Source organism: Lissotriton helveticus, chromosome 1_2 (assembly GCF_964261635.1).
Source record: "Lissotriton helveticus chromosome 1_2, aLisHel1.1, whole genome shotgun sequence".
NCBI classification, from domain to species: Eukaryota; Metazoa; Chordata; class Amphibia; order Caudata; family Salamandridae; genus Lissotriton; species Lissotriton helveticus.
In genome coordinates, this window is record NC_136058.1 from 420,094,860 (window position 1) to 420,118,736 (window position 23,877).

A 23,877-nucleotide genomic window follows, 5' to 3' on the forward strand; every position below is an offset into this window, starting at 1 on the left:
CAGCCGTCGGGAACAAATCCCTAAGCTGTTTCAGGATAATGCCATACCATATACTATTAAGTGCCTTATAATCCTCGCGGTTAGTTAGCAACTCTGGTTTGGCTTTATCAAAACATGTCGTGTAAGGTGTCATACGCTTTGGAATACCATCCCCTCGCCAGTTCTGGCGACGGGGATGGCATTCCACCCCTCTAGAGGGGTAAGACATGTTACTTCACTTTAATGCGGTTGATTTCTCCAAAGGCCTTAAGATCCACAAAATGGATGCCTCTGCCACAGACAAATGTCTGGACCCCTGGAGCTGACCGAAACCCAGTCAAGGGGGTCCTGGACAAAGGGTTTCCTGTCACAGGAGGGTGTCACCGCCCTCCAGACAGGAGATAGTGTATTGTAGCAGGGAGGTTTGAAAGAAACCAGACACTGCCTGGGGCGCACAAGGCTGCCCCTTGCATAATCCGGCCAAACCGGTTCTGGGGCACTCCAGCCCTCGTGCCAGGGCGGCCTGGATCAAAGGAAGGGGGTGTATCCACCCACTTCCTGGGTCCCACCCATAGGAGGGGACCTAGCAGGTAATCACGCCCACCAGATTCGAATAAGAGTGGGAGCAGTGCCAATGCACATCAGATTTCCTGGAAGAAACATTTGAAACGATATTCTGGACCCTTCGCCCTCCATCTCAACGTGGAAGCCCGAAGAATCTCCCTTGTGGTCAAGGAGTGACCACCCTGCAGCAGCAGGCACCATCCAGCCCTCGACGTCTACTTAGTTGCAGTTCCCGCCGGAACTCGAGCGACTGAGATCGACGAGATCAAGCCTGCCCAGCTTCTAACAGCCCGATCCACAGTCCCTGCAAAGCTGAGACCCGTGGAGGCGACCGGAAGCGTGGGGCACGCCATCTTGAAGTGACCACGAGACGCTGACCGTGCAGCCCACGAGTGACCCTCGAAGCTGTGCACCGGGGTTTGAGAAGCCCCCACCCTGAGCTACTCCTGAGCCGAAGTTCAGCCCTCCACACTCGACGAGTGCTGCGTGGGGCCCTTTGGCACGATTTGGCTCAACGCGTTGGCCCGGTCACTTGCCAGCTGGCTTGTGGTCCCTGTGCCGACGAACTACCTAAGAAGACTCGTGAATCTGGTTGCTCCAGATCCACACCAGCTCCCCTGAAAAGGAGCCCCGACTCTGACCTTCCTGGTCCGAGTGAGAAGCAATCTTCCGATCCTGCGTGGATTGCTCTTACCAAGGCTTGTTTGCTCCAAACCGGAAGCCGACTGCACCGACGGTGAGAGCCTGCGTGGGACAGATCGTGACCTGCTCCTGGACGTCGCAGATGCCCCCGAGCCCACGTGACAGCGGAGAGAAGCTCCTCGACGACCACCTGATTGCGCCCGACATTGCCTGGTTCCGTCCTGGTTCCACCCTGGTCACTGCTGAGTGACCCAGACTCTGTCCCCTCTGCTTTCAGGTACTCTACAACTTGAGTCCACCCTTGGACTCCACCGGACACTTCGTCTTCACCCTGCCTGCAGCCCTTTCAGCTTCAAGCACCAAGAGCCTGCGTGTCAAAACCCGACGCCACTTCGACCCTGTGCACCCACTTCCTGTGGGTGAGGTAACTTTGCTCCGCCGGTGTTCCCACACTGGTGCACACCTCTAGGGTCTGTGTGTTAAGTTTTGTTCCTCTAGGTTCAGCGGAAGTGTCCTTAAACTTTAACTATTTGACTTTTACGCACCATTGGTTAACATTGGTGCATGCGTGCGCTTTCCGCACATCTCCCGAATCCCGAGGGCCATTCCCGACTTCAGCATTGCTTGTCCTGACTGCTCCCAGCGATTCCCTAGGCCCTAGGCCTAACCACTGTTCGAGTGGCCTCTCTTATACCACTTGTTTAGTATATGGTTTGAGTGGCCCCCCGCCCTCATCCATAATTGTGCAACTTGTATGTTTAAACAGTGCTTTTTGATTTAACGCTTGTGCCCCTTTATTCATAAAGAATACTGGGGATTGTTTTTAGTAATAAACACATATATTTTTATAATATATACTTGTGTGGTGTCCTTTCATTTGGTATTACAGGATTGTATGTGGTAAAACAGCTCGCTTAACACGACCTCTTAAGTTAAGCCTTTAGGCTGCTTAGTCCATGCTACCCCTAGGATAGCTTGTCTAATAAGGTTGACTTACAACCAGACACCATAAGGGATTGTTTGGTCAGGTAGTAGGTGGTTCCAGAATTGGAAACATCCCCTACCAGGCCAACTTCTCACAGAAGGGTCGAGGATACAGGTGGGGGCTGTATCGCTCCTCAGCGAGGCTTCAGGAGACAGGAGCTGAATCTGATGTCCGGGCCCTGTTGAGGCCTGGAAACGGGGACTTTATAATGAAATAACGTGCACACTGAGAAACGTGGCAACATAACTTTACATAGGCCTGACACTCATATTACTCATGAGGACTAGGAAATGGCATATCAGAGGTGGACACAACTATAATTGCGTCTTGAATCGGACATGGGGAATAACATATGCATATTGGTCATGCACACATAACATATGATGGATGACACGTAGTGACACAGAACATGGCAAAATTTACTTTTCCACACTCCCACCTCCCATTCTTTTTCCTTGAGTTTCTCGTATACCCCTGCGGGCAACAGGACCTTTAACATTTTAATTATATCTGGATACGTGTATTCTCCCATACGGAGCATGTCTTTTAATTCTCGGTGGAACCCTGCTGGATCTTTGTCGTGACAAGGAATTAATTTCTTCATCTCTAAGAGTTCCATCTTTGTAATCGGGGTGTAAACAAACACTCGTTGCATTTCACCATCTGTTGTCCTGACTGGGTGTACTTCTCGTAACGGGTTCTGTCTATCTATGTAAAAGGGTTTACTTTCTGGGGGTGAGACATGAACAAAATGCGGGTTCAAAAACGTTCTATATTTGTGGCGCTGTTCTAGAATGACGCTAATTAAATCGGTACCTAGACCTTTCCATCTATACTGGAGTAACTCGTTCAGGACATCGTGTAACGGACCTGGATCAGAGTGTTGACCCTCATACAGAGTAATGAGGTGCTGGATCATATACATACCCACCAGTCGTTGCTCGGCTGGGGGCAATTTCAGAAACATTTGTGCCACTATTTCGTCTGGAAAAGTGGTAGAATCAGTAATCCATCGGACTGCTGATCGGACTAGTTCTTGTTCATGCATAGTACTTAACTCACTATAACCGATTTGTGACTTCAAAATGTGATCGGTAGCTTGAAATACTTGTTCTAGAGAACCTTGTTCTGGTGCTGGATGATGAAAAACTGTCTTGTGTTCTAGGCATAAATGGCGATCTGGAAATCTAGATTTTCCTACATACGCTATTCTAGTGGGATTCTCGTCGTCTACCTCTTCGGTAGAGTCATTTTCTTTCTCGCTTACTTGTGCTGCTTTACGTTGTTCGTGTAACTTTAGTATTTCTTTACGAATTTTCTTGTACATACTCTCTATACTACTGATAGTCTTGTGCTTACCCTCGGCTATATTATCACTCCACCTTGTCAGGATTCTCATTTCGGCCGGATCTTTAGTCGGGTAGTCTTGTTCTCTTATTAGACAATTAATCAGAAACTTTAATATCATGAGCTGGATCTCAGCTTTCCTTTGAGACATGGCTTCGCCAATACTTTCTGGATCATCCCCTGTACGGATGAAACGATATATTCTGTCTAGATCTCCTTTCATATCTGGTAGGGTGTCTAAATACCCGGTCACCCGTCTTACACGGATGGAATATATTACTGTACTATCATCACCTGCAACCGGATCATAGCGGCATTCAGTAAGAGCTCGTCGGATATCTGCAACGGACTTAAATTTGGGCGTACGTTGTAACGCACATTCATGTAACTCGGCCAACGTTCTACGTTGGTGTAGTGGCGGGGTACCAGGAGGACCTCCTCCTGCGGCCCCTAAACTGGAATCGTCGTACCGGTGCGGTGGGAAATTGTAATGTAGGCTGGACCGGGGGTACCGTAGCGGGTACTGCAAAGGGTGCCCCGGTGTCTGGGGGAGCAGGAATTGCCTGATTTACAGGGACTGGCGGAACAGGATTTGCATATTCCGGGACTGTGTCGTCCAAATAGGACGAGATGAAAATATCAGCTGCGGTCGGTTTGTGACGTAGCTTAGTCGGAACTAATGGTGGCGGAAAATTACTGGATGCCTCCGGGGACGCTTTTGGCAAGCCCTCGGCAAGAAGAGGATACATACCCTTAATAAGGGCATGCCTCTGTCTGTCTGACTGTTCGGTTTTGACTCGTTCACCTATCTCGATTAATTCCCTTTCTTGGGCTCGTTCTAAAGATTCTCTACTTAATTCTGACTTTCTGATTTCTTTTTCGGTTCTCTTATGAGATTCTTTGCGCCATAACTCGATGGCATCTTTCTGTGACTGTCTGGCTTTCTTTTTCCATAATGCTTCTTCTACTCGCATGATGCACTCGGCATCACATGTGCCTGATACAGGCCATCTATACTTTTCCTCTAACTGTTTGGTATACTCTACCCATAAATCTAGATATAATATGGCACTTATGCCATGCTTTTGATACATAAAATGACGTGGACTGTCCCTAGGCGGGACAGGAACTGCTGCTTCTAGCAGACCTTTTCTGGTTTTTAACTGACGTAGTTTAGAAAATAAGGGCATGACTGAACTGTAACCTAGACACAATACGCAATTACAATACACAATGAACACGATAAATACTCCACATTCATACCACGACATTACAATACATGAAAAACATTTAAAATAACAGTTCGAACAGAATACTACCTGGAATACTGAAAACAGAATACATGAATTTTCTCGAGAAACAGAACTGACTAGAACAGAAACTAGATGTACTGCTAAAACAGTACGAAACTCACCGGTCTCATAAAGAGACACGTTAGGACCCGCATCCACCAAAGTGGACACTTCGTTTTGGGTCTGTGTACCACCAACCCACGGACCAGAGTCAATTAGATTGACCCTGTCTAGATACTACCCCAGCAATGGTACTCACCGGGCAGCAAGAACGGAAGGCCTCGGACTGGACTGGACTGCTTCGACGCCGGACGGACGAACTTCGGACTTCTGTTACGGGTGGGCCTCCGGATACCTCGGACCTTGGACTCTCGGCTTGGGCTCTGGTCGGGACTCGCCGCGTTCCTCCACCGCCTCGTCTGGATGCTGGACCGCCACCTCCGTCTCCTCCGTGGGCCTGAGGGATACTTGAAGCAGAAATATCTGTCGGTGCGCAGAAGAGTTCCGTCACGGCTGCAGAGGGTCAGGGGGCCGGCGTGGCTTCGCCGGCGCGTGGGGAAAGGGCAAGTCCCTGTTCGGGCGCCATTATGTGGTAAATAAATAAATAATACCTCTATTTTTGAATGGATAAATGAATAACAGATAGCTCAATAAATAAGAGTCAAGATTCGAGGTAGTAGGAGTTTGCAGGTTTAATACAGCATAAAGGACAGGAACAGGACAACCTGCACAGGAATAGGATGACAGGGCCCGGCAGCTGCCGGGGCTGGATATGGGATGAGCGCGCTAACTTTAATAACAGTACACAAGCATATATACTAAAACAGTTGCATTACAGTGAATACAATAGGCGGAGCAGTGGGTGTGGTCAATAGCAGTCGCGAAAGATAAGGGTGAAAGTAGGTGTAACAAGAGGCGTGTACATAGACATGTGATGTAAACGTAACAGAATATGTCATAAATGGGGCGGAAACATGGAGGGGGCTACCTAAGGAGCCGGGACCTCTAACCTAATGGTGCGCGCAAACTGACAATGACGTGTTACTAGGAGAAGCTGGGGGCTATGAACTCTGTGCTAGGAGTAGAGACTGAAGTCTGGAGAGTCAGGGCGACATGTACCTAAACCCTATCTAGTATCTAATGTTTAGAGGACATGTCGATATAAACTAAGAGTCAGGAGGGGAGAGGCTAACAGACTCTAAGACTGGAGCATGCATTATTCTACATGTAGTGCGTGATGAAGAATATTAAATGACCATTAATACAGTATTTCTCTTACATGGAGACGTAAAGGCTAGACAATGACGGAAACTATTGATGCAGTTCAGTAGCTTAGGAATGCAGAGAAGGAGGACTGAACTGATAACTGGAATCATAACATACTCTTGGCAGACTCAGAGGCAGAGCCAGGCCGAGCCGGGCACTGCGAGGCAGGAAGTAAGTGAAGGGTCGAGGATACAGGTGGGGGCTGTATCGCTCCTCAGCGAGGATTCAGGAGACAGGAGCTGAATCTGGTGTCCAGGCCCTTTTGAGGCCTAGAAACGGGGACTTTACAATGAAATAACGTGCACACTGGGAAACGTGGCAACGTAGCTTTACACAGGCCTAATACTCGTAGCTTTCACGAGAACTGGAAACTGGCATACTAGAGATGGACACAACTATAATTGCATCTTAAATCGAACAGGGGGAATACATATGCATATTAATCATGCACACATAACATAAGATGGAGGACACGTAGGGACACAGAACATGGCAAAATTTACTTTTCCAGGGAACATCTAACACTCCTCAAACAAGAAGTTGTTTCACTGCTACAAAAGCACGCAATAGAACCAGTTCCCATACAACATCAATGAACAGGGGTTTACTCCCTGTATTTCCTAATCCCCCAAAAAGACGGGACTCTAAGACCAATACTGGACCTCAGACCTCTTAATTTCTACGCTCAATCAGAGCATTTTCACATGATCACTCTTCAGCAGATCCTTCCACTGCTTCAAAGAGGCGACTTCCTTGCCACACTAGATCTCAAGGACTCCTACTTCCAAATTCCCATTCACCCTGCTCACAGGAAATACCTAGCATTCACAGTGGACGGCCAGCATTATCAGTTCAAGATCCTTCCATCTGGGGTAACCACAGCACCCAGGGTGTTCACAAAGTGCCTTGCAGTAGTAGCAGCGCACTTAAGAAGGCAGCAAGTCCACGTATTTCCATACCTGTACGACTGGCTCATAAAAGCCAAGTCATGCAGCCAGTGTGTTCATCACACTTATCAAATGTTCCAGCTATTACACAACTTTGGGATCACACTAAACTACACCAAGTCACACCTTCAACCTACAATAGACACTTGCAAAGCTCTAGCATACCCCAATCCAGCCAGGATAGCCAGCATGCAAACCCTCATCACCAAGTTTCAGCCTCAACACTCTCTCTAAGCACAAGTGTTTATGCAGCTAATAGGGATGATGGCCTCTTGCATTTTCATCGTACCTCACGCAAGACTTCAGATGCGCCTTTTACAAGCATGTTTGGCATGTCAGTGGAATAAGGGTCAGGGACAGCTTACAGATCTGATGTTGGTAGACAGCCAAACACATCGCTCTCTGCAGTGGTGGAACACACAAAACCTTTCCAAAGGACGGCCGTTCCTAGAGCCAGTTTCACAAATAGTGCTAACAACAGACGCATCACTCACCGGCTGGGGAGCCCATTTCCTAAATCACACAATTCAGGGCAAGTGGACCACTCAACAAAAAGCGCTCCACATCAATCACCTAGAACCACTGGCAATATTTCTAGTTCCAAGTACATCTTCTCAACAAGGCTGCCTAAGTCCGGATGGACAATATGACAGCAGTGTACTACATACAAAAGCAAGGAGGAACACATTCTTTGCAGCTGTCTCACCTAGCGCAAAGTATATGGAGGTGGGCCATTACACAAAACATATATCTCCTGGCAGAACATCTTCCCGGAGTAAACAATCAGATAACGGATCTGTTAAGTCGTCAGACTCAACAAATACACGAATGGGAACTTCATCCACAAGTCCTTCAACCTTTCTTCCAAATGTGGGGCCAACCAGACATAGATCTGTTCGCCACACACTCAAACGCAAAATGCCACACCTTCGCTGCCAGGTTCCCAAACCCATTGTCCAAGGGCAATGCAATATGGATGAACTGGTCAGGGAGATTTGCGTACGCTTTTCCGCCACTCCCACTCATCCCACTAGTAGTACGCAAGCTCAAACATTAGTCTCTCAAGATGATCCTGGTTGCTCCCACATAGGCACGACAACCATGGTTCACAACACTCCTTGAACTCTCAATAGTTCCACACCAAAAAACTACATCTGTCCCCAAAACTGCTGACGCAGAACCATGGAGAGATAAAGCACCCAGATCCAGCACAACTGAATCTAGCAATCTGGCTCCTGAAATCTTGGAGTTCGGTTACCTGAACCTCCCACGGCCTGTATGAATATTATTAAAGAAGCCAGACGCCCCACTACTAGAGCTTGCTATGCAGCTAAATGGAAAAGATTTGTCATTTACTACAATAACAACAAAATTGACCCATTAGATGCATTCAAATCAGAACATTATTTGCTATTTACTACATCTACAAAGATGAAATCTTGCATACTCATCAATCAGATTACATCTAGCTGCTCTTGCAGCCTACTTACAAAACAGGCAACATTTGTCATTGTTTAGTGGGCCTGCTATCAACGCCTTCATGGAAGGCCTTAAAAGAATAATTCCAACCAGACTGCCACCATCTCCAGTGTGGAACCTAAACAATGTTCTTACTAGGCTCATGGGTCCCCCGTTTGAGCCTTTACACATATGCGAATTACAATTCCTTACATGGAAAGTAGCTTTCCTTGTCGCAATCACCTCTCTCAGGAGAGTAAGTGAGATTCCGGCTTTAACCGTACAAGAACCATTTTTACAAATACATCGCAACAAAGTGGTTCTTAGAACAAACCCAACAGTTCTTCAAAAGGTGATTTCTCCATTCCATCTCAATCAATCAGTAGAGTTACCAGTATTTTTCCAAAAGCCTGATTCTGTAGCGGAAAGAAGTCTTCACAAGCTTGATGTCAAAAGAGCTTTACTTTATTGCATAGACAGGACTAAAGCCTTTGGGAAACCAAAACAACTGTTTGTGGCTTTCTCACCACCTCATAAAGGCAACCCAATTTTCAATGCTGGAATTGCCAGGTAGATAGTAAAATGCATTCAAATATGCTATCAGGAAGCAAAATGCATTTTAACAATTCCCCCTAGAGCGCACTGAACACGCCAACTAGGGGCTTCCATTGCATTCTTAGGGAACATTCCCCTAGAAGATATTTGTAAGGCAGCAACATTTTCTACTACATACACCTTCACCAAACACTATTGTGTAGATGTGCAGGCAAACACTTTTTCAAACGACTGCTACAGATACAGGCAACCACCGCTAGAGGAGACACGGCTGTACAGTCTATGCACAGAGTGTGAATTCTGCGACTCGAACAGAAAATGCTACTTACCAGTATGCATCTGTTCTTGGCATGTATAGCTGCATAGATTCACAAGCCCCCCCCCCCCCCACCTCCCCGGAACCTGTATCTGTTCCAGTGTTATCTTAGGTACATTCTCATGGACATCTCTGTTTCTTACAAACTCACATGGCGAAAAACAATCTGAGGATGGAGTTGATGCCCAATGCCACTATCGTCCAAAGGAGAAGGCACCTATCTTGTGACTAAAAAGACTTCTTCCAAGACAACAACAAGGCGCAAGCATCCGAGCCCCACACCAGATGGCGATCTATGCACAGAGTGTGAATCTCTGCAGCTCTACTTGCCAAGAACAGATGCACACTGGTAAGTAGCATTTTCCTTCCTATAGGGAGCGGAGATGCCAAGGACAGCTAGAGAAACAAAGGTGATAAGCCCCCTCTTGGCTCTCCCTGACCTGGATGGTGTAGCTGGAACAAAGAGGGTTTTACAGCCATCCATGTGCTAATTATTGTCTTCAGCCCAAGTTTCCTGGAGGCATATCACATCAAAACTCTTAACAAGGGCCAGCCATTCGGTGTGCCCAATCTTACTCTCCAGCCCCACGATATTCCAAGAAAGAAATTGACACCCTCCATTCACACTCGATACCTGTTCCGGGGGCGATACATTTTCCTGGGATGCGGGTGCCACAGGGTCCGAGGGACCCACACATCGTCAATCGCGATCTTCCTATGAGCTCAGAGGAGTAAACCTATTTGCTGTGCTTACCACTATAATCACCTCTGCACGACCCCTATGGCCCACCTCTTGGAGCCGCTGGGACCGTAGTTGGTAATAATTGGGTCTGTAGAAGTATCCCAGGGGGAGTGTCAAGATTGCTGAGTTCCGACACCTGTAGTTAGACTGGGCAACCGTGATTAAGATTCGGTTTACCATGACTGGATTGTTAAAATTGATGATAATGCAGTCCCCCAGCCAGGATTTCTTGGAGCTACCAACCCACTGTGTCTGGCGCACCATGAAAATGTGGTTTTCCACCCTAAGCCCAGGGGCAATGTTTTAATTGAGCCAGTGCACCACCTTATTGTTCAGCTGGTAAAAGTCTTCCTTGGTCCCGGGGTTGAGGCATGGTACTCTAGCTAACACCACAACACGCGGAGTGGACTCTGGTAGGAGATGAAGAGAGCCCAAACTAGGAGAATAGTTATTCTAGTCCCGGGGGCATGGCTTCCAGCCCTTCCCACCTATCATCGGAACTGTACATTCCCCCACTTTGAAACCCTGAGATTGCAGAGACTGAAAAGATACTGGGTTCTGGGTGCCCCCCGCCCTCCTCCGGTTGGCTGGACGGTGCTGAGGGTCAGTCCTGGGCAATAGGTGCCGTTGTATCTCCTACCATGTGACTAGGCTGCTTCGTGATAGACACTGCTCTGTCTCCTGCCCCCGTGCCACTACCACTGGGACTGGAAATGGTGGTCGAGATCATAGGCCTTGTAGGAGGGATACTTGTGGAGAGAAGGACACGGTCCCTTTGCAAGTAGCTATCGGTGCAGACAGGTTGCTTTCCAGTGCAGAAAGTCGGAGTAGGATGGGGTCCAATTTAGTTCCAAATGCTGACAGCAAGGCTGCTTTGAGCATGTCTAACGAAATAGCATCCAGGTTAGGCACTTCTGGGTGGACTGCTGAAGATGACTGTGATACAATGTTCTTTTTGCGTTTACAAGGGCCCCCAACTGAGGGGTGCTTCCTCTTAGCGCCTCCTGGGCCCCACCCATTGCCAGGTGTCATGTCAGGGGCTGACCTAAAAATTGGAGACTGGGCACCGACCCGTGTGACAACAACTGGTGTAAGGGGGACAATACGCCCAGCCTGGTCTTGAGGCATGTCCACCAAGCCTACTTGAGGGGACTGAGTATGGGAACCAGCATAAGGAGCAACAGAAGAAACCCCTAGGGAAAGGTGGGAAGGTGAGCAAGATAATTGTCTAATAGCCAGTTCAATCTCCTCGTCCAGAACCCCAGCAGCATGCTGCAAAAAAGCATCCTATCTATGACTTTTATGTTTTTTTCCATTTATAAAACCAAGTAAAGTTTGTTGAATCCCCTAGTGTTTAGAAGAAACATAGATTAGACTGTACTGGACCTTAAAGTAAGCCTTTTCTGCCTGCTATTGCTGCATTTGGTGAGCCAAGTCTACACAGGAAGTAACTTGATTGGTATGAAATAAAATCTTAGGCATCGCTATCTCCTTAATATACCTTTTGGGCCCGATGTAGGTAATCTCAATTTACGGGGGCCAGGTGTTCTGACTCTGGGTGCGGTCCAGGCGCGGACGCCATAAGAAGGGGAGGTGGAAGGGAGGAGCAGCTGGGTGGTGGGAGCAGACGAATGGGCGAGCAGAGGGCGGGGTCGCAGCGGCCAGAAAACGGGGGAGAAACGGCAAGGGTACAGAAGGCAGAAAAGGCACAGAAATTGCACAAGAGGAAAAGGAGGAATGGGAAGGAAAACAACTAACAATCCAACAAAATGCAATACAAAATACACTAAGGCGGAGTGTAGCAAGTGGAGGGGCGGGGCCGGAGGGGACGCAGCGGCGGAGAAACCATGGGAGGAACGGCAAGAAGGCAGAAGGGCACTGGGCACAGAAGTAGCGCAAGAGGCAACCGTGGTAAGGAAACAAACAAAATAAACAATACAACAAGCAATACAATTACACAAAGCAAACTACCACTGGTCACAAGGGATGGGGCACAGGTGGTAGCCTGTAGGTGGAGGAGGGCCCGATCTGGCACCTGATCTCACGTCCAAGGCAGCGGCAGCGAGCTGGGAGACACGGGCAGAGAGGTGGTGCTGTTGCGGCGTGGGGAGCCACCTGCCTGTGCAAGGGTCAAAGGTCGTTCTCCTCACCGTGCAGCAGCCATCATAAGAAGGGAAGATGGGAGGGAGGAGCATCTGGGAGGTGGGGACGCATGAATGGGCGAGCGGAGGGTTTGGGCCGCAGGGGGCACAGCGCTGGAAAAACTAGGAACGGCAAGGGTACAGAAGGCAAAAAGTGCACAGAAATGGCACAAGAGGAAAAAGAGGAATGGAAAGGAAAACAACTAACAATCCAACAAAATGCAATACAAAATACACTAAGGCGATGTGTAGCGAGTGGGGGGCAGGGCAGCAGGGGACGCACCGGCGATGAAACCACAGGAGGAACGGCGAGAAGGCAGAAGGGCTCCGGGCACAGAAGTAGCGCAAGAGACAACAGGGGGAATGAATCAAACCAAATAAACAATACAACAAGCAATACAATTACACAAAGCAACCTTCCACTGGCCACCAGGGATGAGGCACAGGTGGTAGCCTGCGGGTGGAGGAGGGCCTTGAACGCGTGTCCGAGGCAACAACAGCGAGCTGGGAGACACGGGCAAACAGGTGGTGCTGTTGTAGTCTGGGGAGCGACCTCCCTGTGACAGGAAACCTATTGTCCTACCTTCCCCTGCTCGGCCATGGCCCAGCAGCAGGAGGGCAGAATTGTGTCTGGCATCGGCAGCAGACCTAGGTTGCTGTTAGGCTCTGTAACGTCGGTCCCGGGAGCAGGGAGGGTTCCCCGGAAGAGCTCTCCTGTGATTGGAATCATACCTTCAACACCGGATATGGTGTTGGGGTATGATTCCAACAGGTTTGATACCAAACATGCCCAGGTTCGTTCCAGTCAGTTTCGAGATGGTCATCGCGTGATGACTCCTGGCCTCTCTATTTCAGGATCGCTGTTCCACTTACAAAGCCTGGAGAATGGACTCCAGAGTTTGTAGGGGTGTCCCACTCATGCAGGGGCACCCTCACACTTAAAACCGAGCACCCTGCCTATGAAAAGACCTGCCAGAGTGGTGACTTATAGGGTCTAAGTGCAGTGGAGAGAGATATAAGGAGCTTATATCTCTAGTGAGAGGTGCAAGCACCAACTCACACAGTCTGCAATGGCAGGCCTGTAGTCAGGATTTGGAGGGACACTCATGCTTCAGCCCAGGGAGGAACCCTGGTGCACCTATGCCCCAGGTACTTCAGTGCCATATACTAGGGACTTACAAGGGTGCACCAGTAGCCAAACAGGAATGTACCAAGGTACTTGCCATAGCCAATTTAGGGAAGAAAGAACAGAGGCTAGGGTCCTGGTTAGCAGGATCCCAGCCAGACTAGTCAGAAACAGTATAACACCGGGCATAAAGGGAAGGGAGCCACAGAAGCAGATCCTACTTTGCTACACCGCTGCAGACAGTCTTTTTTCGAGCGTCACCATCCACAATTTATGGTGTTTGTTGGAGCAGAGGCTGTGCCTCTCACTCTCTGAGGAGGACTCCCATGACCTTTGGAAAGACCATGGCAGTTCCCTCCAAGAGGCCAGGTTGAATGAGTGACTAAATACGCACTTGTGGAGCGCATGGCTACCCAAGGGCATCCCAGCACTTCTTGTGACACCTTATCATTCACCACTGCTCAAGGAAAGATAAACATCTTCAAGTGCTTCCTGAACCTAAGATAGTTATGTTCAAGACGAATATGGTCCGGAAGCTGGTTCCAAAACTTGGCCGCGTTGTAGGGGAACCGTCGACCTCCCGCCCGTGACTGTTTAATCCTAGGGACTGCAAGAAGTTGTTTATTGTTAGATCTAAGAGTCCGATTGGTGCGATATAATTGCACCAAGGACTGAATCAAAAAGGTTGAAATTCAGTTATTTCAAGGTCCTACACCACTGGCACTGGATGCCGGAGTGGGTCTATAAAGCACATATGACAGAGGATTCCAAGTCCTGGAGGTGCTGAAGGTGTGGTTCACTGGCCTATGACATTTTGCATTTCCTGTGGGACTGTATAGTACTTTTGTGCTACTGGGGCTCAGTTTGGGATACCTTGATGACCAACCTAGGGGTGACACCACAATTAACGACCCGTCTGACCTTGCTTCACAAAATGTCAATATTCCCAGATTTAACCCACCATTGTAAGAGTTGGCTGGCTACGGCCTTCGTAGAGGCAAAGGTGGAATTTCATGCCATTGGTCATCCACCACTCTACCGTCTCATAGTACATGGCTCTTTGACATGCACAGCATGGCCACTTACAAAAGACCTATGTGTAAGCTGAAAGACCAACTGAGAAAGTTTGGGGATTCTTCCTACATCGGTAGCAGTATACGCTGACACCAATCGGCCTGGTTCCGTCTTCTGTGCGTGCCCCTTGATTACTTTGGGGGTGGGAGTGGCTTCTTGAGGGGCTGCCAGGTGGCCTGGCACTCTGACTTTTCACTCCTGTTCCCATGTCCCTACTCCTCGTGTTCCCCCTCGTCCTCCTTCCTAATCATCTGCGGGATCTTCTGGGCCGTATCACCTCTATCTCGAAGGGTTATGCTATTTGTTTTTTCTGTTCTCAATGCATTCTCACAAGTTTCAATTTACACAGTATCTTGGACTCTGCTTCATAGATGATCTTTCATACCTGTTGATTGAATATGGAAAATGAATTAAGAATTCAGATATTTAAAAAAGGCCACTCAAGTTTTTGAAAACTAATTGGCATACTGATGATCTTACGGGGAGTGATGTCACCTAACATTTGACTTTGACTATGCAAAAGGAAAAGACATTACTGAATTTATAGATATGATGAGAACACGTGTAAAATTATACAAGTAACAACCAAGTCTCACTAAAATAGACATTCACATCAGCATTCTATTGAACTGTAACATGTGCAGTGCTCAAGGTGAAATATGAGAAAGGTTTTGCCACCAAAATGTGGATGGGGAGTCTGCTCTGTGCCGAAAGTTAGGGCGATGCTACTCAGCACACAGCAGATGTCATGTGTGAAATTCTAGTTCATCTCCATAGTTTTGAAGAATGAGCCAGGTTTGAGTCAGACTTCAGCACAACCTCTAAATGTGTGAGTGTCACTCGTGATGAGTGAAGCTTGAGGGCTCTGATGTATGCGCGTCTGAACTAATGTCATTGTTGTGTCACCCAAGGCAGCTTGCACGACAATGCTGCAAAGAGTTGATGCACTCACTAATAAACGGTGTATTGATGACGAGCGTACTATGATATAGGGGCCTATGTGAAGGAGAACAATATTTTCGAGTAGTGAAATGCTCCTCCCCTGTTCTTCAGACCAGAAACACCCACACATTTTTATGATTCAACGCACGCTGTGAGAAATCTTTGGATCATTATTGATTGCTCTATGATCTTAGGAGTTAATTGTTTCAAAGACATATTGCTTTATTTTTTTGTGAGTGAATCTCCGTTGAAAGATGGAGGTGGTTACTCTAAAGACAACAAAGCCTGGAAGAGGCCGCTATCTTAATATTTTAGGAGACAGTTGTGCTCTTAAACCAGAAACTCAAAACCTAATTGGGGCCTACATTTCAGTCTTGTTCGAGGATATAAAACCATATCAAATATCAGCAATATGCCACAGACACAGGAAAATTAGAAATTAGCTGTTCCTTTAATTGTTGCTTTGACACATGACCTATGCTGCATTGTCACTGATCTGGTGTTTAAAACTCCATGGTATTTTCCTCTGTTTACTTTCCTATGTACCACACTGTGGATTTGAAAAATCTGCAGATAAATTATTTAAATAAATAAATAAGCTGTGCAGTTTAATTGCAAAACTGACCGATATACTCATATATTCATTTAAATACAGATATATTAATTGAAATACAGATATATTAATTGAAATACAGATATTGTCATTGAAATACAGACTGTCGCTTCCAGTTGTCACCTTTCTGTAAATACTCTTTAATCCTTTACGTCAGTGTTTGGAAGATGCTCATCAGAAGTGAAGCTATAAATGCTTTTTTACAGCAGCAACCAAGTGTGAGGCCCTGTACTTGAACTGTCTGACCCTTAAAAACATTCATGTCTGTGACATCTGAAATCCCAGGTCTTTACAGGTATAAAGGCTTGTTTGTGTGAAATGTATTCACCGCTGGAGCCTGGAGGCGGCGGTTCCGTCTGCGGCCATCAGAGGGCAGTCCTCGCCTGCTGATGAAACTCACTGAGCTGCACATTGGATGAAGGGGATAAGGGTTTCCTCTTCCGGGTCAGCGGCGGCAGAGACAGCACAAGCAGCGGTGCAGACATCACTTTCGGCCTCTCCTGGTTTTTGCAGCCAGCAGCCGAGGAGGAAGGAGCCCTGTCTGGTGGACAGTTACCTTCATCTACAGACCCCCTCAGACCCCAGATCTGCCCAGGAGGAGGAGAGAGCCTGGACAGGTTTCTGCTCAGGTAGGAGAGCTGCCAACTCACTTGGCTGAAATTTATTAATCCATGGATCAGATTCCCTCCGACGGTGACATCAGGAGAGCTGCTGAGGCTGAGTGGGAGCGGAAGAGGTGAGGCCTGTCCCAGGGTGCAGAGGAGGTGAGGCCTGTCCAGGGGTGCAGAGGAGGTGAGGCCTGTCCAGGGGTGCAGAGGAGGTGAGGCCTGTCCAGGGGTGCAGAGGAGGTGAGGCCTGTCCAGGGGTACAGAGTAGGAGAGGCCTGTCCAGGGGTGCAGATGAGGAGAGGCCTGTCCAGGGGTGCAGATGAGGAGAGGCCTGTCCAGGGGTGCAGAGGAGGAGAGGCCTGTCCAGGGGTGCAGAGGAGGTGAGGCCTGTCCAGGGGTGCAGATGAGGAGAGGCCTGTCCAGGGGTGCAGAGGAGGTGAGGCCTGTCCAGGGGTGCAGATGAGGAGAGGCCTGTCCAGGGGTGCAGAGGAGGAGAGGCCTGTCCAGCGGTGCAGAGGAGGGAGGCCTGTCCAGGGGTGCAGATGAGGTGAGGCCTGTCCAGAGGTGCGGAGGAGGAGAGGCCTGTCCAGGGGTGCAGAGGAGGTGAGGCCTGTCCAGGGGTGCAGATGAGGGTAGGCCTGTCCAGTGGTGCAGAGGAGGAGAGGCCTGTCCAGGGGTACAGAGGAGGTGAGGCCTGTTCAGGGGTGCAGAGGATGTGAGGCCTGTCCAGGGGTGCAGAGGAGGAGAGGCCTGTCCAGGGGTGCAGAGGAGGGAGGCCTGTTCAGGGGTGCAGAGGAGGAGAGGCCTGTCCAGGGGTGCAGAGGAGGTGAGGCCTGTCCATAGGAGGGGCAGAGGAGGTGAGGCCTGTCCAGGGGTGCAGCGGAAGTGAGGCCTGTCCAGTGGTGCAGAAGAGGTGAGGCCTGTCCAGGGGTGCAGAGGAGGTGAGGCCTATCCAGGGGTGCAGAGGAGGTGAGGCCTGTCCAGGGGTGCAGCAGAGGGGAGGCCTGTCCCGGGGAGCGGAGGAGGTGAGGCCTGTCCAGGGGTGCAGAGGAGGAGAGGCCTGTCCATAGGAGGTACAGAGGAGGTGAGGCCTATCCAGTGGTGCAGAAGAGGTGAGGCCTGTCCAGGGGAGCGGAGGAGGTGAGGCCTGTCCAGAGGTGCAGAAGAGGTGAGGCCTGTCCAAGGGAGCAGAGGAGGTGAGGCCTGTCCAGTGGTGCAGAAGAGGTGAGGTCTGTCCAGGGGTGCATAGAAAGTGAGGCCTGTCCAGGGGTGAAGCAGAGGGGAGGCCTGTCCCGGGGAGCGGAGGAGGTGAGGCCTGTCCAGAGGTGCAAAGGAGGAGAGGCCTGTCCAGGGGTGCAGTGGAGGAGAGGCCTGTCCATAGGAGGGGCAGAGGAGGTGAGGCCTGTCCAGTGGTGCAGAAGAGGTGAGGCCTGTCCAGGGGTGCAGAAGAGGTGAGGCCTGTCCAGGGGAGCAGAGGAGGTGAGGCCTTTCCAGTGGTGCAGAAGAGGTGAGGCCTGTCCCGGGGTGCATAGGAAGTGAGGCCTGTCCAGGAGTGCAGAGGAAGTGAGGCCTGTCCAGTGGTGCAGAAGAGGTGAGGCCTGCCCAGGGGTGCAGAGGAGGCGAGGCCTGTCCAGGGGTGCAGAGGAGGAGAGGCCTGTCCAGGGGTGCAGAGGAGTAGAGGCCTGTCCAGGGGTGTAGAGGAGGAGAGGCCTGTCCAGGGGTGTAGAGGAGGAGAGGCCTGTCCAGGGGTGCAGAGGAGGAGAGGCCTGTCCGGGGGTGCAGAGGAGGAGAGGCCTGTCCAGGGGTGTAGAGGAGGACAGGCCTGTCCAGGGGTGTAGAGGAGGAGAGGCCTGTCCAGGGGTGCAGAGGAGGAGAGGCCTGTCCAGAGGTCAGAGGAGGTGAGGCCTGTCCATCGGGCAGAGGAGGAGAGGCCTGTCCAGGGGTGCAGAGGAGGTGAGGCCTGTCCAGGGGTACAGAGGAGGCGAGGCCTGTCCAGGGGTGCAGAGGAGGAGAGGCCTGTCCAGGGGTGCAGAGGAGGAGAGGCCTGTCCAGGGGTCAGAGGAGGTGAGGCCTGTCCATCGGGCAGAGGAGGAGAGGCCTGTCCAGGGGTGCAGAGGAGGTGAGGCCTGTCCAGGGGTGCAGAGGAGGAGAGGCATGTCCAGGGGTGTAGAGGAAGAGAGGCCTGTCCAGGGGTTACAGAGGAGGTAAGGCCTGTCCATGGGGGTGCAGAGGAAGAGAGGGGTGCAGATGAGGAGAGGCCTGTCCAGGAGTGCAGAGGAGGTGAGGCCTGTCCAGGGGTGCAGATGAGGAGAGGCCTGTCCATGGGTGCAGATGAGGAGAGGCCTGTCCAGGGGTGCAGAGGAGGAGAGGCCTGTCCAGGGGTGCAGAGGAGGTGAGGCCTGTCCAGGGGTGCAGATGAGGAGAGGCCTGTCCAGGGGTGCAGAGGAGGAGAGGCCTGTCCAGGGGTTCAGAGGAGGTGAGGCCTGTCCAGGGGTGCAGATGAGGAAAGGCCTGTCCAGGGGTGCAGAGGAGGAGAGGCCTGTCCAGCGGTGCAGAGGAGGGAGGCCTGTCCAGGGGTGCAGATGAGGAGAGGCCTGTCCAGAGGTGCGGAGGAGGAGAGGCCTGTCCAGGGGTGCAGAGGAGGTGAGGCCTGGCCAGGGGTGCAGATGAGGAGAGGCCTGTCCAGGGGTGCAGAGGAGAAGAGGCCTGTCCAGGGGTACAGAGGTGGTGAGGCCTGTCCAGGGGTGCAGATGAGGAGAGGCCTGTCCAGGGGTGCAGAGGAGGAGAGGCCTGTCCAGGGGTGCAGAGGAGGGAGGCCTGTTCAGGGGTGCAGAGGAGGAGAGGCCTGTCCAGGGGTGCAGAGGAGGTGAGGCCTGTCCATAGGAGGGGCAGAGGAGGTGAGGCCTGTCCAGGGGTGCAGCGGAAGTGAGGCCTGTCCAGTGGTGCAGAAGAGGTGAGGCCTGTCCAGGGGTGCAGAGGAGGTGAGGCCTATCCAGGGGTGCAGAGGAGGTGAGGCCTGTCCAGGGGTGCAGCAGAGGGGAGGCCTGTCCCGGGGAGCGGAGGAGGTGAGGCCTGTCCATGGGTGCAGAGGAGGAGAGGCCTGTCCATAGGAGGTACAGAGGAGGTGAGGCCTATCCAGTGGTGCAGAAGAGGTGAGGCCTGTCCAGGGGAGCGGAGGAGGTGAGGCCTGTCCAGAGGTGCAGAAGAGGTGAGGCCTGTCCAAGGGAGCAGAGGAGGTGAGGCCTGTCCAGTGGTGCAGAAGAGGTGAGGTCTGTCCAGGGGTGCATAGAAAGTGAGGCCTGTCCAGGGGTGAAGCAGAGGGGAGGCCTGTCCCGGGGAGCGGAGGAGGTGAGGCCTGTCCAGAGGTGCAAAGGAGGAGAGGCCTGTCCAGGGGTGCAGTGGAGGAGAGGCCTGTCCATAGGAGGGGCAGAGGAGGTGAGGCCTGTCCAGTGGTGCAGAAGAGGTGAGGCCTGTCCAGGGGTGCAGAAGAGGTGAGGCCTGTCCAGGGGAGCAGAGGAGGTGAGGCCTTTCCAGTGGTGCAGAAGAGGTGAGGCCTGTCCCGGGGTGCATAGGAAGTGAGGCCTGTCCAGGAGTGCAGAGGAAGTGAGGCCTGTCCAGTGGTGCAGAAGAGGTGAGGCCTGCCCAGGGGTGCAGAGGAGGCGAGGCCTGTCCAGGGGTGCAGAGGAGGAGAGGCCTGTCCAGGGGTGCAGAGGAGTAGAGGCCTGTCCAGGGGTGTAGAGGAGGAGAGGCCTGTCCAGGGGTGTAGAGGAGGAGAGGCCTGTCCAGGGGTGCAGAGGAGGAGAGGCCTGTCCGGGGGTGCAGAGGAGGAGAGGCCTGTCCAGGGGTGTAGAGGAGGACAGGCCTGTCCAGGGGTGTAGAGGAGGAGAGGCCTGTCCAGGGGTGCAGAGGAGGAGAGGCCTGTCCAGAGGTCAGAGGAGGTGAGGCCTGTCCAGGGGTGCAGAGGAGGAGAGGCATGTCCAGGGGTGTAGAGGAAGAGAGGCCTGTCCAGGGGTTACAGAGGAGGTAAGGCCTGTCCATGGGGGTGCAGAGGAAGAGAGGGGTGCAGATGAGGAGAGGCCTGTCCAGGAGTGCAGAGGAGGTGAGGCCTGTCCAGGGGTGCAGATGAGGAGAGGCCTGTCCATGGGTGCAGAGGAGGTGAGGCCTGTCCAGGGGTGCAGAGGAGGAGAGGCCTGTCCAGGGGTGCAGAGGAGGTGAGGCCTGTCCAGGGGTGCAGATGAGGAGAGGCCTGTTCAGGGGTGCAGAGGAGGAGAGGCCTGTCCAGGGGTTCAGAGGAGGTGAGGCCTGTCCAGGGGTGCAGATGAGGAGAGGCCTGTCCAGGGGTGCAGATGAGGAGAGGCCTGTCCAGTGGTGCAGAGGAGGGAGGCCTGTCCAGGGGTGCAGATGAGGAGAGGCCTGTCCAGGGGTGCAGAGGAGGAGAGGCCTGTCCAGGGGTGCAGAGGAGGAGAGGCCTGTCCAGGGGTGCAGAGGAGGTGAGGCCTGTCCAGGGGTGCAGATGAGGAGAGGCCTGCCCAGGGCTGCAGAGGAGGAGAGGCCTGTCCAGGGGTGCAGAGGAGGGAGGCCTGTCCAGGGGTGCAGATGAGGAGAGGCCTGTCCATGGGTGCAGATGAGGAGAGGCCTGTCCAGGGGTGCAGAGGAGGAGAGGCCTGTCCAGGGGTCAGAGGAGGTGAGGCCTGTCCTGGGGTGCAGAGGAGGAGAGGCCTGTCCAGGGGGGTACAGAGGAGGTGAGGCCTGTTCAGGGGTGCAGAGGATGTGAGGCCTGTCCAGGGGTGCAGAGGAGGGAGGCCTGTCCAGGGGTGCAGAGGAGGGAGGCCTGTCCAGGGGTGCAGAGGAGGGAGGCCTGTCCAGGGGTGCAGATGAGGAGAGGCCTGTCCAGGGGTGCAGAGTAGGAGAGGCCTGTCCAGGGGTGCAGAGGAGGAGAGGCCTGTCCAGGGGTGCAGATGAGGAGAGGCCTGTCCAGGGGTGCAGAGGAGGAGAGGCCTGTCCAGGGGTGCAGAGGAGGAGAGGCCTGTCCAGGGGTCAGAGGAGGTGAGGCCTGTCCAGGGGTGCAGAGGAGGTGAGGCCTGTCCAGTGGTCAGAGGAGGTGAGGCCTGTCCAAGGGTACAGAGGAGTAGAGGCCTGTCCAGGGGTGCAGAGGAGGTGAGGCCTGTCCCTAGGTGCAGAGGAGGAGAGGCCTGTCCAGGGGTGCAGAGGAGGAGAGGCCTGTCCAGGGGTGCAGAGGAGGAGAGGCCTGTCCAGGGTCAGAGGAGGTGAGGCCTGTCCAGGGGTCAGAGGAGGTGAGGCCTGTCCAGGGGTGCAGAGGAGGTGAGGCCTGTCCAGGGGTCAGAGGAGGTGAGGCCTGTCCAGGGGTGCAGAGGAGGAGAGGCCTCTCCAGGGGTGCAGAGGAGGAGAGGCCTGTCCAGGGAGGCAGAGGAGGTGATGCCTGTCCAGGGGCAGAGGAGGTGAGGCCTGTCCAGGGGTGCAGAGGAGGTGAGGCCTGTCCAGGGGTGCAGAGGAGGTGAGGCCTGTCCAGGGGTGCAGAAGAGGTGAGGCCTGTCCAGGGGTGCAGAAGAGGTGAGGCCTGTCCAGGGAGGCAGAGGAGGTGATGCCTGTCCAGGGGCAGAGGAGGTGAGGCCTGTCCAGGGGTGCAGAAGAGGTGAGGCCTGTCCAGGGGTGCAGAAGAGGTGAGGCCTGTCCAGGGGTGCAGGGGAGGTGAGGCCTGTCCAGGGGTGCAAAGGAGGAGAGCCCTGTCCAGAGGAGGGGCAGAGGAGGTGAGGCCTGTCCAGGAGTGCATAGGAAGTGAGGCTTGTCCAGGGGTACAGAGGAGGCGAGGCCTGTCCAGGGGTGTAGAGGAGGTCAGGCCTGTCCAGGGGTGCAGAGGAGGTGAGGCCTGTCCAGGGGTGCAGAGGAGGTGAGGCCTGTCCTGGGGTGCAAAGGAGGAGAGCCCTGTCCAGAGGAGGGGCAGAGGAGGAGAGGCCTGTCCAGGGGGGCAGAGGAGGTGAGGCCTGTCCAGGAGTGCATAGGAAGTGAGGCTTGTCCAGGGGTACAGAGGAGGCGAGGCCTGTCCAGGGGTGTAGAGGAGGTCAGGCCTGTCCAGGGGTGCAGGGGAGGAGAGGCCTGTCAAGGGGTGTAGAGGAGGAGAGGCCTGTCCAGGGGTGCAGAGGAGGAGAGGCCTGTCCAGGGGTGCAGAGGAGGTGAGGGATGTCCAGGGGTGCAGAGGAGGAGAGGCTTGTCCAGGGGTGTAGAGGAGGTCAGGCCTGTCCAGGGGTGCAGAGGAGTTGAGGCCTGTCCATCGGGCAGAGGAGGAGAGGCCTGTCCAGGGGTGCAGAGGAGGAGAGGCCTGTCCAGGGGTGCAGAGGAGGAGAGGTATGTCCAGGGGTGTAGAGGAGGAGAGGCCTGTCCAGGGGTGTAGAGGAGGAGAGGCCTGTCCAGGGGTCCAGAGGAGGAGAGGCCTGTCCAGAGGTCAGAGGAGGTGAGGCCTGTCCATCGGGCAGAGGAGGAGAGGCCTGTCCAGGGGTGCAGAGGAGGTGAGGCCTGTCCAGGGGTGCAGAGGAGGAGAGGCCTGTCCAGGGGTCAGAGGAGGTGAGGCCTGTCCATCGGGAAGAGGAGGAGAGGCCAGTCCAGGGGTGCAGAGGAGGAGAGGCCTGTCCAGGGGTGCAGAGGAGGTGAGGCCTGTCCAGGGGTGTAGAGGAGGCGAGGCCTGTCCAGGGGTGCAGAGGAGGAGAGGCCTGTCCAGGGGTGCAGAGGAGGAGAGGCCTGTCCAGGGGTGTACAGGAGGAGAGGCCTGTCCAGGGGTGTAGAGGAGGAGAGGCCTGTCCAGGGGTGCAGAGGAGGAGAGGCCTGTCCAGGGGTGCAGAGGAGGAGAGGCCTGTCCAGGGGTGTAGAGGAGGAGAGGCCTGTCCAGGGGTGCAGAGGAGGAGAGGCCTGTCCAGAGGTCAGAGGAGGTGAGGCCTGTCCATCGGGCAGAGGAGGAGAGGCCTGTCCAGGGGTGCAGAGGAGGTGAGGCCTGTCCAGGGGTACAGAGGAGGCGAGGCCTGTCCAGGGGTGCAGAGGAGGAGAGGCCTGTCCAGGGGTGCAGAGGAGGAGAGGCCTGTCCAGGGGTCAGAGGAGGTGAGGCCTGTCCATCGGGCAGAGGAGGAGAGGCCTGTCCAGGGGTGCAGAGGAGGTGAGGCCTGTCCAGGGGTGCAGAGGAGGAGAGGCATGTCCAGGGGTGTAGAGGAAGAGAGGCCTGTCCAGGGGTTACAGAGGAGGTAAGGCCTGTCCATGGGTGTGCAGAGGAAGAG

The 23,877-nt window shown here is 53.1% G+C and overlaps 1 protein-coding gene and 1 long non-coding RNA gene across 2 annotated transcripts in view; both read left to right on the forward strand.

Moving 5' to 3' along the window:
- LOC144807318 (uncharacterized) overlaps positions 1–23,877 on the forward strand; it is a 473,908-nt gene that overhangs the window by 346,124 nt on the left and 103,907 nt on the right. The window lies entirely within an intron of this gene.
- The window catches only part of LOC144807991 (uncharacterized), a 71,998-nt gene continuing 64,625 nt past the window's right edge, over positions 16,505–23,877 (forward strand). The window contains exon 1 of the mRNA XM_078673565.1: positions 16,505–16,618. The gene's annotated coding sequence lies outside the window, so the exon portion shown is untranslated. The remainder of the gene's footprint in view (positions 16,619–23,877) is intronic.